Raw genomic sequence first — 15,399 nt, forward strand, 5'->3', positions numbered from 1 at the left:
TTTTGTGCACGACCTATGGCAGAATATTTCAAACTAACAATGGTCTGATCAGTCACAATCAGACACATTTTAACTCTAACACAGTGGTGTCATTTTGGTTCTATTTGAGACCACCATTAATTATCACCACAAGCTTGTCATATTGCTGCCTCAATATTAAGGCAGGATCAACTTTTACTTCCTCAAAAGTTTGAAAAAAAGTCAAAGACAAGTGACCTGCCAATAATATTTTTGACAAAAAATTTTATTTTAAAAATAAAATAACTGAACCACTATCTGCATAATGTTTTCAAAGACAGGACCTCCAAAGCAGCAGTGGAGGTCTGAAAACTACTAATTCAGCAACCTTTCCCTGGTTTTTTAACTAAGGGGTTATATGAGCATTGTAAAGTTATTATTTTTTTTTTGGTAGGGGAAATGGATGTATGATTTCATTAGTGTGGGGAACTCATGATTTGTAAACAATTCTGCCAAGGGGCAGATCTTATCCATAATGTATCGTTTTACAGAGTTGTCTAAGATATTCAGAACTTAAATAATTATTCAGAAAAGTACAGTAAAGCACTTAGCACAGTGCTTGGCACACAGCACCATATAAATGGTGACTATTATTGTTGCTTCTATTGTTATCCCCTGGTTTGTGAGCTAATGTAGATTTTAGTGCCAGAATGATCTGATTTAAATCCTGTATCTAAGTTTAGCTCTCTCTCCATTAGGTCACAATGGTTCTCATATGTATATATGAATTACTTATCTATAAAAAAAGAATACACATAGCATCAAGTATATAGGAGTTACAAATATGAAATTATGCAACAATGAATGAATTTGATACTCTTCAAATAATTTTTATCCTCCTGATTTTGAGATTAATGAGACATTCAAAAATGGCAACATCCAAGGCCAACTTTCCTCTCAAACTGGTAATAAAATCATTTATAAGCTTTATAGAATCCTGAATCCAATCACATTTTTCATTCTATGTACTTTGGCTCTTTTTTATTATATGTTGTACATGGGGTTGCTTTTTTCCTCCTCTAGAACACATTAATATATATTTATTCCTCTCCTACGAAAACTTCTAGTCTCCAGGTTTTGTGACTATGAATCAGAGCAATGACTATTAAAGGCAAGCTCTTTGGCAGGAGGTTTCAGGAGTACAGACCCAGAGGACACACTAGAATTTGGGAATGACACTTGTGTCCCCTGAAAGCCAATCCACAGGGACTGGTCCAGTGGTATATCTTCACTGGAGGCATTGGAGACCACTCTTGAATCTTTTCCTCAAACTTATACAGTTTGATGGACTCAGCTCCCTCTCTGTGTCTGAGTATAATGAGGTGAGGAGTAGATGGGACTCAGGGGAAGTAGAGGAGAAAAGACAAATGAGAAGGAAAAGGGAGAGAAGCTCCCTGGTGTTCTATATCAGAGAACTAAAATATATGGCATAAATTTCAACATTTTTTTTGACAGGTTTATTGGTTTTGAGGTTTATCTGAACTGAAATATTTCTAATGGGTTTCTGAGATCTTCTTGCAATATGCAAGGTTTGACTCAGCACTGCTTTCCTATAAAGGGCCTTTACTCTTACTTAATAAGGCTTTGTGACATACGGACTAGAAAGTTGCCCTAGCCTCTGATATCAATGTATACGATTACATGCCTTTTACACTATTATATGCCTTGCTTTTATGTTGCATTTTGTTGCTGTCACCAAGCTCCATCTATGCCTAAACAGCATTTTTTCCATGAGCAACCAACATATTTCAAAGGAGAATATGCACAGTGAACCTCTGAAGGAGGACGAAATCTGAAGAAAATACATGGCATAAACAAAATATGTGACACCATTAGGAGAACTATAAAAATTTTATTGCCTATAGTTTGGCAAGTCTTACATAACTTGTCTGCAGTCAACCCAACTTTGTGGCACCATAAAGCCTTCTGTATTTCTGTTGAATTTATTCCCCATTTCAGCCGTCTGCAATCCCACATTCTATTCCACTTTCACTGGAGGCAATCAGATGCCGAAGTTTCTTCATTCTTCTTCTCAGGTCTCCTTTTTCATAGCAAATTATAGAGAGGCAGCCCCATGTAGAGGGAGGAGGACTGGATCTGCAGTCCAAAAAATCAAAGTTCCAGCCATGGTTCTGCTTCTAACTAACCCATGCGCTACTCAGAGAAAACCTCATCACATTTCTGTGACACAGATTTTTTCTCTGCAAAATGAAGGAGTTGGACTGGGTAGCTATGGAGGATCCTTCTGGCTTCCAATCCATGAGTGTTCCACACAATTGCCACACAATAGGAATGATCATGTTTCTAGATGAGGATATTGTCATGCTGGGACTTATATGTATAAAGTGAAGACCCAGAAATGCAATCTCTTTATAATAGAACAATTATCTCCAAAGAAATAACTTACTAAACATTGAAAAGTGACATGATTTGCTAGAAAGAACATCTGTTTTGATTATATTTGGCCATTTTCAGTCCTGGAATGGACTACTAAGTGATTTGGGATAAGTCACAATCTCTTTGGAACATATCCATAAAATCTGGAAAATTTTACACAATTCATTGCATCAACATTTTTATTTATTTTTCTTTCTTAATAGCATTTTATTTTTTTCCAAATACATGTTAAGATAGTTTTAAATATCCATATCTGTAAGATTTTCTGTTCCAGATTTTTTCTTCCTTCCTCCTGACTTTCCCCCCTTCCCAAGATAGAAAGCAATCCAAAAATAAGTTAAACAAGTACAATCCTTCTAAACATATTTCCATATTTGTCATCTTCTGCAAGAAAAATCAGAGCAAAAGGAAAAAAACAGAGAAAGCAAAAGCAAGCAAACAAAAGTTGAATATACTATGCTTTGATCCACATTCAGTCTCCACAGTTCTCTCTCTAGATGTGTACTGCATTGATAAAAAGAGCTAAGTCTATCATTGTTGATCATCACATAATCTTATTGGTAACAGTGTTCTCCTGGTTCTGTTCACTTCACTCAGCATCTGTTCATGTAAGTCTTTCCAGGTTTTTCTCAAATCAGCTTGTTCATAATTTCTTATAGAAGAATAATGTCATTACTTCCATACACCATAACTTATTCAACCATTCTCCAATTAAGGGGAATCCACCAAGTTTCCAGTTCCTTGCCACTACAAAAAGGGGTGCTTCATACTTTTCTGCACATGTGGTTCTTTTCCCCTCTTTTATGGCATCTTTGGAATACAGACCCATTAGTGACACTGCTGGATCAAAGGATATGGAGAGTTTCATAGCCCTTTGGGCATAGACCAATATGTTTTCATTAAATGTGTCAGGTTTAATGATAGATATTAAAGAAAGACTACAGCAATCCCTACTTGAAAGGAACTTATGTTATAACTGAGCAGACAAGTACTTCCATAGAAATCTATAGAATAAATACAAATTGATACAAATTAATTAAATGTAAGGTTATTTGAGAAAAGAGTACCAGTAGGTAAAGAGCTCAAAAAAAGTTTCATGCAAAAGATGGTGTTTCAGTTGCATCTTAAAAGAATGGAGTTTATACTTTATTTTAGAGATAATAGGATATTATTGATGTTGATTGGGCAGAGGAAATGTCATAGACAGCGTTATTGTGAGGAAAGCACTATGAAATTTTAATGTTCCATGAAAATTTAAGTTATTATACCAGAAGAGTCAACAACTGAAGACCTTATTTAGTAAATAGTCAAAAGAGAAAAATACAGTTAAGAAAATGGAATAACATTTATAGGAACTATAGAAGTGAAGGACTTTTTTTATTGAAGTAAAGATTTTAGGTGGAACAAGGTAGATGAGCTTGATGTGAAAAATAAATTTTCAGACTGGAGTTCTGGGGTTGGAACCAAGATGGTGGAGTGAAGCCAGGAAGTCGCTTGAACTTTCAGATATCCTCAAAAATCACATGAAAACAAGCCTCTGAACAGAATCTGATGGAACGAAACTACTCTCCATCTCAAGATAGTTTGGAAAGACTTCAGGAAAGGTCACTGGGAAGAAAGGGTGTTCTGTCCAGGTCAGACAGTATCTGGAAAAGCAATGAAAGAGTCTTAATAACCATGTATCAGCAACTGAGGCCCTTGGTCCTGGATTTAGTAGTGAGCAGACCAGTGGGGCAGCCTCCATTCTCAGCTCAGAAGGCAAATTTCCAGCCCAGGAAACCATGCTATTTCCTGGAGAGAGCAGGTCCCCCCCTACTGTGAGCAAGTTCTCCCAAACACAAGGGGTCCCTATGTTCAAAGCTAAGTCTCAGTGCTGCACAAGAAGCTTGGAACATATGCTATGTCCCAGGAAGAAAGCTTGACCATAAAAGGCACAAAAGAGGGGGAAAAAAAAGAGAATGAAAGAAAATGAGCAAGAAACAGAAAAGAACCTTAACCACAAAAATCTACTATGGTGTCTGGAAAGACCAAAACACCAACTCAGATGAGAACAAAATTCCCACAGAGGAAATCTTCAAGGGAAACATGAATTGCTATCAAGCCTAAAAAGCCTTCTTGGAAATGTTCATAAAAAATTTCAAAAAGGCAAATAAGAAAGGTAGAAGAATGAGAATGAGAAAAAAAAATAAAGAGGTATGCAAGAGTGAGTCAACAGCTTGGGAAAAGAAGGGGAAAAATCTATTAAAGAAATCAATTCCTTAAAAAAAAAATACAATAGGCCAAATGCAAAAAAAAAAAAAAAGAAAAAAATAATAATCCAGTGAAGAAAATAACAGCTTGAAAAGTAGAATTAATCAAATGGAAAAAGAGATACAAAAATACTGCTAGCTGCCAGACAAAAATAATTCAAGTATTGAGTAGCAACAGTCATAATTACCCAGGATTTGGGAGTTTCTAAAGGATCAGAGGGCCTGGAATACCATATTCAGGAAGGCCAAGGACCTGGGGTTACAACCAAGAATTAACTACCCAGTGAGACAGAGCATCAAGTTTAAGAGGAGAAGATGGATCTTCAATGAAGTAAGAGACTGAATCGTTTTTATTGGAAAAAGAAACAGAACTAAACAAATTTATTCTTTAAATGCAGGACTCAAGAGAAGCATAGAAAGGTAAACAGGAGGAAATATATATATATACAAATATATGTATGTATATATAATTTAATTATTTAAAGGTTAAACTGTTATCATCCCTAGATGGGAAAATGACATCTATAACTTTTGAGAACTCTGTTATTAGGGTAGTAAAAGGGAGCATACATGGATGGCAGTTATGGATATGAAATGGACTTTAATATGATGATATCAAAGCAAAAGACATTAAGGATCATATGGGAGAAGAGGAAAGGGGAGGTAAAATGAGACCAATTAGAATATATGAAATAGAGTCACAAAAGGCTTATTACAATAGATTGAAAGAAGGGATAGGGATGAGCATTGTTTGAAGCTTAATCTCAGTTTTGGCTCACAAAACGTAAAACACAATCACTCAGTTGGGTATAGAATTTATTTTACCCTTTTTTTCATTTTCCCCTTTAAGGAAGTAGGAAGAGAAAGGGGAAAGAAAAGGGAGGGACTGGATAGAAGAGAGAATAGAAACAGAGGAGGGTGATAAAAGGGTATGCCAGCAAATCTGACAATTTTATTGAAATGGATGAATATTTACAAAATTATTACAAAAATATAAATTGCCCAGATTAACATAAGAGGAAATAAATTATTTAAATAGCCCCATTTTAGAAAAAAAAAATTGAACAAACCATCAATGAATTTCCCAAGAAAAAAATCTCCAAAGCCAGATGGGATTTACAAGTGAATTCTAACAAGCATTTAAGAACAATTAATTCCAATACTATGTAAACTATTTGGAAAAATAGGTAAAAAAGGAGTCCTGCTGAATTTTTTCTGACACAAATTTGATATTGATACCTAAACCAGGAAGACCAAAACAGAGAAAGAAAATTACAAACCTATCTCCCTAATGAATATTAAGTGAAAAATCTTAAATAAAATATTAGCCAAGAAGCCAAGAAATCAAGAAAATCATCAAGAAAATATACTATGTTCAAATGGAGTTGCATGCAGGTCTGGTTCAATATCAGGATTCAATATCAGGTTCAATATCAAAACCAGGAAAACTATTGCCCTAATTGGCCATATCAATAATAAAAGTAACAGAAATCATATGATCTCAAAGATGAAGAAAAGGCTTTTGAATAAATACAGCAACACTTCCTGTTAAAAATACTAGAAAATATGGGAATAAAGAGAATTTTCCTTAAAATGATAAGCAATATTTATCTAAAATCATTATAACAATCACTATTTGTAAGCTAGACACATTCCCAATAATATCAAAGCTAAAATAAGGATGCATATTATCATCATTATTATTCAATATCATATTAAAAATGTTGGCTTTAGCAATAAGAAAAAGAAATTAAAGGAATTAGAATAGTCAATGAGGAATAAGTCAATTATCACTAAAACTGAGATAATAACTATAATATAATAACTAATATACAGAGATAATCCTAGAAAATCATTTGAAAATCTACTCGGAACAATTAAAAGCTTTAGCAAAGGCACAGGATATAAAATAAATCTACACAAATCATCATTTCTATCTATTATTGACAAAGCCCAACAGCAAGTTATATAGAAATTCCATTTAAAATAACTGTAGACAAAATAAAATACTTGGGTATTTCCTGACAGATAGCCAGGAACTACATAAAAGCAATTACAAAACACTTCTCACACAAATAAAGACAGATCTAAACAACTGAAAAAATATCAGTTGCTCATTACCTCAATTAGTTTACTTGTTCAGTGCAACACCAATTAAATGGCCAAAAATCATTTTATAGAGCTAGAAAAAATAACAAAATTCATCTGTAAGAACAAAAGGACAAGAATATTAAAAAATATAAAGGATGGCGGTTTAGCAGTACCAGACCTAAAACCATATTATAAAGCATCAATCATCAAAACCATTTGGTGCTGGCTAAGAAACAGAGTGCTGGAAATAGGTCAGATACACATAACACAAGAATCAATAACTATAGTAATTGAGTATTTGATAAACCCCACCACCAGCTTCTGGGATAAGAACCCACTATTTCACAAAATTCACAAAAATTGCTGGAAAAACTGGAAAATAATATGACAGAAACTCAGCATGAACCTATATTTCACACCCGATACAAAAATGAGGTCAAAATGGATAAATTATTTTGGTGTAAAGGTTGATATCATAAGCAAATTAGGAGAGCAAGGCATAAGTTAGCTATTAGATTTTTGGAGAAGATCTCTGGAGAAATTTATGACCAAAGAATAATTAGAAAGTATTGTGAAATGCAAAATGGACAACTTTGATTACATTAAATTAAAAAGGTTTTGCATAAAAAACCCCCAATACAAACAAGATTAAAAGGGAAGCATAAAACTGGGGGGGGGGGGGAGGCGGTTTTACAACCAATGTTTCTGATAATGGCCAAATTTCTAAAACATATAAAGAACTACATCAAATTTATAAGAATACAAGTCATTTCTCAACTGATAAATCATCAAATAATATGATTTTTTCAGATGATGAAATTAAAGCAATTATATATTTTATGAAAAAATGCTCTAAATCACAATTGATTAGAGTAATGCAAAATAAAACAACTCTGAGGTACAAACTCATACCTCTTAGATTGGTTAAGATAACAGGAAAAGATAATGATAAATGTTGAAGGGAATGTGGGAAAACTGGAAAATTAATGCATTGTGGATAGAGTTGTGAAATGATTCAACCATTTTGAAGAGTAATTTAGAACTACCCACAAAGGGCTATAAAACTGTATATATACTTTGATCCAGCTGTGTCACTACTGGGTCTATATCCCAAGGAAATCAAAAGGAGGGAAAAGGACCCACATGTGCAAAAATGTTTGTAGCAGCTCTTTTTGTAGTGGCAAAGAACTGAAAAATGAGTATAAGACCATTAATTGGGGAATGGCTGAATAAATTGTAGTATATGAAGGTAATGGAATATTATTGTTCTATAAAAAATGATGAACAAGCTGATTATGGAAAGGCCTGAAAAGATATATACCAACCGAAGTTTAGCTTAACTAGAAGAAGCAGGCATACATCGTACACAGTAACAGCAAGACTATGATGATCAACTATGAAAAACTTTTTTTTTTTCTCAGCAGTTCAGTATTCCTAGGCAATCCCCATAAACTTTGATTAGAAAATGCCGTCTGCAACTAGAAAGAGAACTAAGGTAACAATGTAAATCAACACATGTGATGCTCACTTTTTTTCTTTTCCTTCTGTTTCTTTTTTCTCATAGTTTTTCCTTTTTGTTCTCATTTTTCTCTCCCAATGTGTTTCATAAATATATATATTTTAAAAATTAACGTACATGTGTAAACAGAAAAAGACAATCATTTTGCAGGTAAAAAAATTCTTTGAAATATAAAATATAAAGCCAATAAAAAGCAACAGAAGGTGAATAACACCACTGCTGAAAGTTTTTGTTTTATTTTTACCTACAACAGTGATATATTCATTTGTCCATTATCATATAGTTCATTTGCATCAAAAGTAGGATTTTGGGTTCAGGTCTAGCTGACTAGAGACTATCCTACTTACTGGAATTATTTCATACTGTCTGGTCATGTCTTACGTCAAAAGAGATATACCTATGTAAAGTGTTTTATACACGTTAAAGGGTCATATAAATACTGTTGCAATTTTTTGTTATTGTTGTTGTTGAAAACTAAACTTCATTACTTACAGAGTTAGTTTTAGTAAGGTCCAAAGATATCCTTATTAAGATCTATAGATATAAATATCTATAGATATAGATAGTTGGTAACTAGTCAAAGGAAAAGAAAAAAAATACTTCCTGCAGAAGAAAACAGCAAGTCATTATAAAGAAAAAATAAATAGTTTAGTATGCAACTTAACAAAGGCAAATTTAAAAATTACTATATTACTTTAAAACTAAAAAAAAAAAATTAACTCTATGTTAACCAAAATGTGAGAACACAGTAAATTTATATATTGGTTTATAACACTATAACAGATATTTCAATTCAACAAATTAGAAAATTGCTAAGAATGTACTATATTTAAGCACTATCATAATCAATGTTCAGACTTAGTCACAATCTGGTAATATGTAATTTAACCATAAAACCTTCACTACACTTTAACCACACATTTCTACACAAAACATGCCTCAAGGAAATTACCTTCAAAGGAAAACAATTAAAAATAAAGGAATTTGCATCTGAACCAACAATTGAGACAGGAGGCAGTGTAGTGGGTCTAATCCATTACCATGCCAACATATTAGCTCAGGCAAGGAACGGGGAAATTATGTTGTCAAGATAAAAATGCCTGAATTTGGGGAATATAGACTGTTCAAGTAAGTAATCCATTTTCACTACTTTCAGATTGATTCTTAATTATTGACCAGCATCCCATTTTTACCCTGCCCCCCAACCCCGCTTTAGACCTTTCTTCCTATTCTCATCATGTCTCCTCTGTCCAGAAAAAACCAGATTCTGATCTAGCCTGACCTTTAGTTTATTCTTCCTGGTATTTTGATTTAAACCTGGATACTACCTCTCTTTCCTTTTTTTGTATCTAAGTTTATTTTATTTTATTTAATATTTAACAATGATTCCCCTAAAGATTTTTTTTCATGCATCAAGTAAACGATTAACAGAGTGGTCAGTTATCTCTTACTGTGTATTCATAATAGTCAAAATTCTTGCAGTTGAGATTTATTCATGTACATTATGTTATGTATTTTTAAATATCCCATTTCACTCACTCCCCCTTTTATATGAAAAATTGTAAGTGATTTCATCATTAAGGATACAGAACATTTCATTCTGTCATAGAAAAAAACACACACACACACATACGCACACAATCAATGTGTGTGCCTGCATGTGTATACAAAAGCACCAGAGACATAGTCATTGGAAAAGCTTTTTTTGGTCCAACTGCTCTTTTTTAATGTACTCAGACAGATGCTTGTCCTCAAATACTTTATTTTACTTCATCTTCATATGTCATTATATAGGACTTGCTTTGAATCAAGCATGAGAATTGTATCCTAAGTAACATTTTACATTTGACTTATAAAGTACCTGACTGAATAGAATTACCTGACCAAGAGAACCTTTAACTTTGGAGGCCACATCAGTGGGAAGTACTTTAATAGCTGGTGCTGAGTTGAATGCTTTTGAGTGAGAAATGGTATTTTTTAAGCTTTTTACTTTCAAAATATATACAGATAGTTTTCAACATTCTCTCTTAGCAAAACCTTGTGTTCCAATTATTTCTCCCTCTCTTTCCCCCCTCCCAATATAGATTGTAATCCAATATAGGTTAAACATGTGCAATTCTTTTATACATATTTCCACAACTGTGCTGCACAAGAAAAATCAGATCAAAAAGGAATAAAATGATAAAAGAAAACAAAACAAAAACAAAACAAGCAAATAACAACAAAAAAGTGAAAATACTAAGTTGTGATCGACATTTAATCCCCTCTGGATAGTCCTCTTTCTGGAAGCAGATGGCTCTCTCATCACAAGTATATTAGCACTGCCCTGAATCACCTCTTTGTTGTGCCACATCCATCAGAGTTGATCATCACATAATCTTCTTGTTAATGGTGTACAATGGTTCTACTTGTTTCACTTAGCATCAGTTCATGTGAGTCTCTCCAGGATTTTCTGAAATCATTCTGCTGATCATTTCTTACAGAACAATAATATTCCATAACATTTATATACCATAACTAATTCAGCCATTCCCCAGTTAATGAGCATCCACTCAATTTCTAGTTCCTTGCCACTACAAAAAAGGCTACAAACATTTTTGTACATATGGGTTCTTTTCCTTTTTTATGATCTCTTTGGGATACAGAGCCAGTAGAGACACTGCTGGATCAAAGGATATGCACAGTTTGATAGCCCTTTGAGCATAGTTCCATATTACTTTCCAGAATGGTTGGATCAGTTCACAACTCCACCCACAATGTATTAGTGTCCCAGTTTTCTCACATCCCCTCCGACAATTATCATTTTTTTATCATCTTAGCCAATTAAAGAGGTATATAAGGATACCTTACTTGTCTTAATTTGCATTTCTTTGCTCTATAGTGAATTAAAGCATTTTTTTAAAATTCTGTATCTAATTTCTTTATCTGGAAATTATCTGTTCATATTCTTTGACCATTTATCAAATAGAGAATGGCTTGTATTCTTATAAATTTGAGTCCATTCTCTATATATATTAGAAATGTACTTCTTTCTTTAGGAAGAAAAAGACATCATTCCAGAAAGAGACTCCATTCCAGATGATCTTCCTAATTACAGATAAATTTCATTCCAGTGGTAAAGAATACAAACATTTCTACAAAAATCTTCAAAATCTAATCACATATTCTTCAATAGATCAATGATCTCTCTGAGGTAGATACCAACTCTAATGGTCCAACTCATAATCCATTTTAACACTCTCATCTTGGGAAACCATTGTAGATTCGGTCCTACAAATCCTTCATAAAAGACCTGCTCAACATGCTTAGAAATCATTGTTTAAACCAAGGCTCTAAACCTTGCATGCATGTGTGTGTGTGTGAGTGTGTGTGTCATTTTGTCAATCTGGTGAAGCTTATGGACCCCTTCTTTCAGAATATGGTTTTTAAATGCAATAAAATATATAAGATTACAGATGAAACAGCATGGCAAAATACAGATCTCAAAACAATTTCAAAATTAAAATAAAAATTATTAAAACACAGACCCTGGATGAAGAACCTCTGCATCTAGATTTATTTCCATACCATTTGCACTTACACTGACCAACAACTATTTCATGTTCTTGTTATATCATCAATCTATAATCTTTCCCAGCTTTCTGACTTCATTCATAGGAAGACAGGCAATCTTATTATGGTTCAATTTCTTCTGGGGGAATGTTAACATACTGATCATTGGATGTATATTTCATATTTCTAATACTGGTGGTTGAATTTATGACTGAAAAATCATCAAAAAATTCTTAGCACTCTCTCCTGCTGCTCTGCCACAGTCACTATGGCAGATGATAGGGTATGGTGTTAGATTAAGATCTTCTCGTTTTTTTCTGTCCCATGGGATGCTATGGCCAAGGAATTTTGCCACTTGATAGGCAAATTCCCAGTCATGAATCTATCTGTTCTTAGTTTAAAAAAAAAAGGTCAAGTCAATTAACATATATAAAGAACCTACTATATGTCAGACAACATGTGAGTTGCTAAAGGTATAAACAGCTCTTGACCTCAAGGAGCTCACATTTTAATGGGGGAAATATTAAATAACAATAAAAACTTTTGTTCGAACAAGAAATATTGGAGTATATATTTCAAGTTAAGTTGACAATAAACTTTGAGGGAAAGCATAGCATTGAGAGAGATTAAGAATGATTCTTTTCAAAAGTAAGTTTTTAACTATAGTTAAAGGAAAACTAGGAAGCAAAGATGTGGAAGGAGACAATTACTTGGAGTAAGCCAGTGAAAATGATGGGAGATGAAGAACCATGTTTAACCAACATCAAGGTTATATGCCTCAGAGAACAGTGATCCAAACTTAGATCCAAGGAATCATGTGATTCATCCCTTCACCTCATACCTACACATCTTTTAGCACACAAATTCTTCATGGTCTATTTCAGTAATTTATGTATAGATAGTATTAGTCATTCAATTCAATTCTACGAGCATTTTTCAAAGTACTTATTACATGTAAAGATCAGGATATATGAAACAAAATAAAAATAATAAAAAATTTAAAATAACTTTTGACTTCAAAAGGCTTATATTGATTGTACTGGTGTGATGCAACATGAGTACATGAAAACACACAAAATAAATGTTTAAAAAACAGACATTTTCTGAGGGAAAACATCAACAATTGGGGGAAGGAAAGAAAGAATCTGGGGGGAAAAAAACTTCATGCAGGAAGCAACACTTGAATTGTTCCTTAAAGGAACATAGTGACTTTAGTGGAAGAACATTTTAGATAACATATTCTAGAAATGCTCAAAGATCAGTTTGTACAAAGGAACAGACGCAGCAGATAGAACATTTTTCTGAAAATCCACAAGAAAGTCATTTAATCCAAAGCACAAGGTCTTCAAAGGATGACGACGTTGGCAGTGCTGGCTTTGCCTCCCTTGGGAGAAGCACATCACCCATGCTACTGAAGTTTAGCATTGATATGTCACAAAGAGGTGTGAATGTGGCAAATGGTAGAGTAGTATAGAAGACACCATATAAGGGAAGAAATGGGGTCTCTCTCGATAGTTTTCCTCAGTTGCTTTCTGTCTGATTTCTCTTAATGATGTGATCCACTTTGGTAGAATTAAGACTTGAAGAAAGCTGCAGGTTACCTTTGAAGTAGAACCATGGAACATAAATGCAGCTGGAAATAACATGTCCCTCTTCTTCTCTCGGTGTGAATATTGTGAATAAACCAGGTGCTATGTCAGGAATTTATATATTTTTTTCCATTTCTGTCACCACATCCCTAATGTTGTGATCCTCTGAGAATAAACCGCCACCACCTAGCCTTATTCACTAAATGGGTATTGCCTTCAAGTCAAACTGAGAACTGTTAAAGATTATAGCTTAAAAAGGTCAAGGTCTCCCATTGTGTCCAGAGTCATCTCTCCTCTTCCAGATCTATATTCTTGCTACTAGACCCAGATGGCTCTGGAGCAAAAAGTGAGGCTGGTAACCTTGCCCACTCCTCCCTCCCTCAAATCCAATTCACTTGTATGTCATGGAATCACCTCCCTGATGTCATGATCCTCTTCCAAAACAAAGACCAAACAATAACAGTTCTTCCATATCACCAAATAATTTTATGGCAGCTCCATAGAAAGAACTGGCATTTCTTCCTCAGACATCCAAAGAAGGCACAGAGGAGATACATGATAACTTCTTTCCAAACTTATTACCCACATAGTACTACTTTAGGCAAATCTTTTGACCCCTGGACTTTGGAAAATGAGGGGAGTTGGAGGAAGAGGGTCTCTAAGATCCTGCTATTCTAAATAGATGATCCTGTGATCCTGGTGTGCATTTGAAATTTGAATGTTTATCATACTATGATACTATGTTCACATTATAAATATATAGATGATACTATGTCACATATAAATATAAATATGTGGCAACACATTCACGTGCAAATGGATCTTGGGATGCTTGGTGATAACGCTGAAGTAACTCTCTTTTACTCGAGATTGGGAGCCCCTCATCATGGAAGGACAAGTATTTAAGGCACTGTCATGCTCACCTCCTCAGCTCTTATCAGGGGTACCTATTACTTGTCCCTATTTGTCCTTCTACCTGCAAGCTCAGACACTTTGGACCTGGACACATGACTATAAGGAAATCCTAATTCAGAAGATGCTTACTCTGAATCCTTTTTTTCCTGTCTAACCGTTGGATTGTCTTCCAGGATGACTCTTCCCTAGGTACTGAATTGTTACATAATCTGCATTCTTTTTTGCTGATACTTGTTTCTTCTGAGCTGGGAGCATCATTTTTTTTTTTTTTTTTTTTTTTGCTCACTACTTTTTTTGATCACTACTGATCAATCTAGTTAGACTCTTGCTTAACTTTCTGCATCCTTCACTAGCTACTTGCTTATTCCAGTCTGTGTGTATCTACGGGACCCCTAGATTCAGTCTATAAAATTGAAACAGCTGCCTGATTTTCTTCAGTCTCACTGCTTCCTTTCTCCTCCCAGGCTCCCCTCCCCTGACACTAGACCAGCTGCTACTCATTGGCCTAACATGACACATTCCTGGCCTGTCAATGTGGCCTCTTCTGGCACTCTCATATCCCCAGAGGGAAAAGCAGAATATCTTGGAAACATATGTGCTAATATGAACAAGAAAGAAGTCAAATTTGACACAGTTTTTGTAATACTGAAATGATAAAATGATGAACGCTTAAAAACATATAGTGTTTACTGATTGTTGATGCTCAGAGATCTTGAGATCCGTATTGTGCATCCTTCACTATTCAGCATTTTAAGTCACTGGAGGTTGTCTTACCAACTCATCTTGTTGATTAGTCATGGTTCAGAGAGTATTTTTATCATCCAAACAGATCACTAATTCCTCACCCTCATTATAACAAGTTTTAATTCTGTTGCACAACAACAATAACTTATTAACATAACTTATGATACTATTTATAATCCATTAGCACAACTTATTTCATTCAAATGCCCCAACATTTCTGAGTATCGGTCTCCCACCTTGTTTCACCATCTTCCCCAACCTATATTGATATTCAGCATAAAAAAGCTATTATAAATATGCTGATGAAAGTGGAGAATAAATGGGT

At 34.2% G+C, this 15,399-nt stretch overlaps 1 protein-coding gene across 3 annotated transcripts in view; it reads right to left on the minus strand.

Annotated features, from left to right (window-relative positions):
• The window catches only part of INPP4B (inositol polyphosphate-4-phosphatase type II B), a 767,278-nt gene that overhangs the window by 234,029 nt on the left and 517,850 nt on the right, over positions 1-15,399 (minus strand). The window lies entirely within an intron of this gene.

The sequence above is a fragment of the Sarcophilus harrisii genome, chromosome 6, assembly GCF_902635505.1.
Source record: "Sarcophilus harrisii chromosome 6, mSarHar1.11, whole genome shotgun sequence".
In the NCBI taxonomy this organism is placed as follows: domain Eukaryota; kingdom Metazoa; phylum Chordata; class Mammalia; order Dasyuromorphia; family Dasyuridae; genus Sarcophilus; species Sarcophilus harrisii.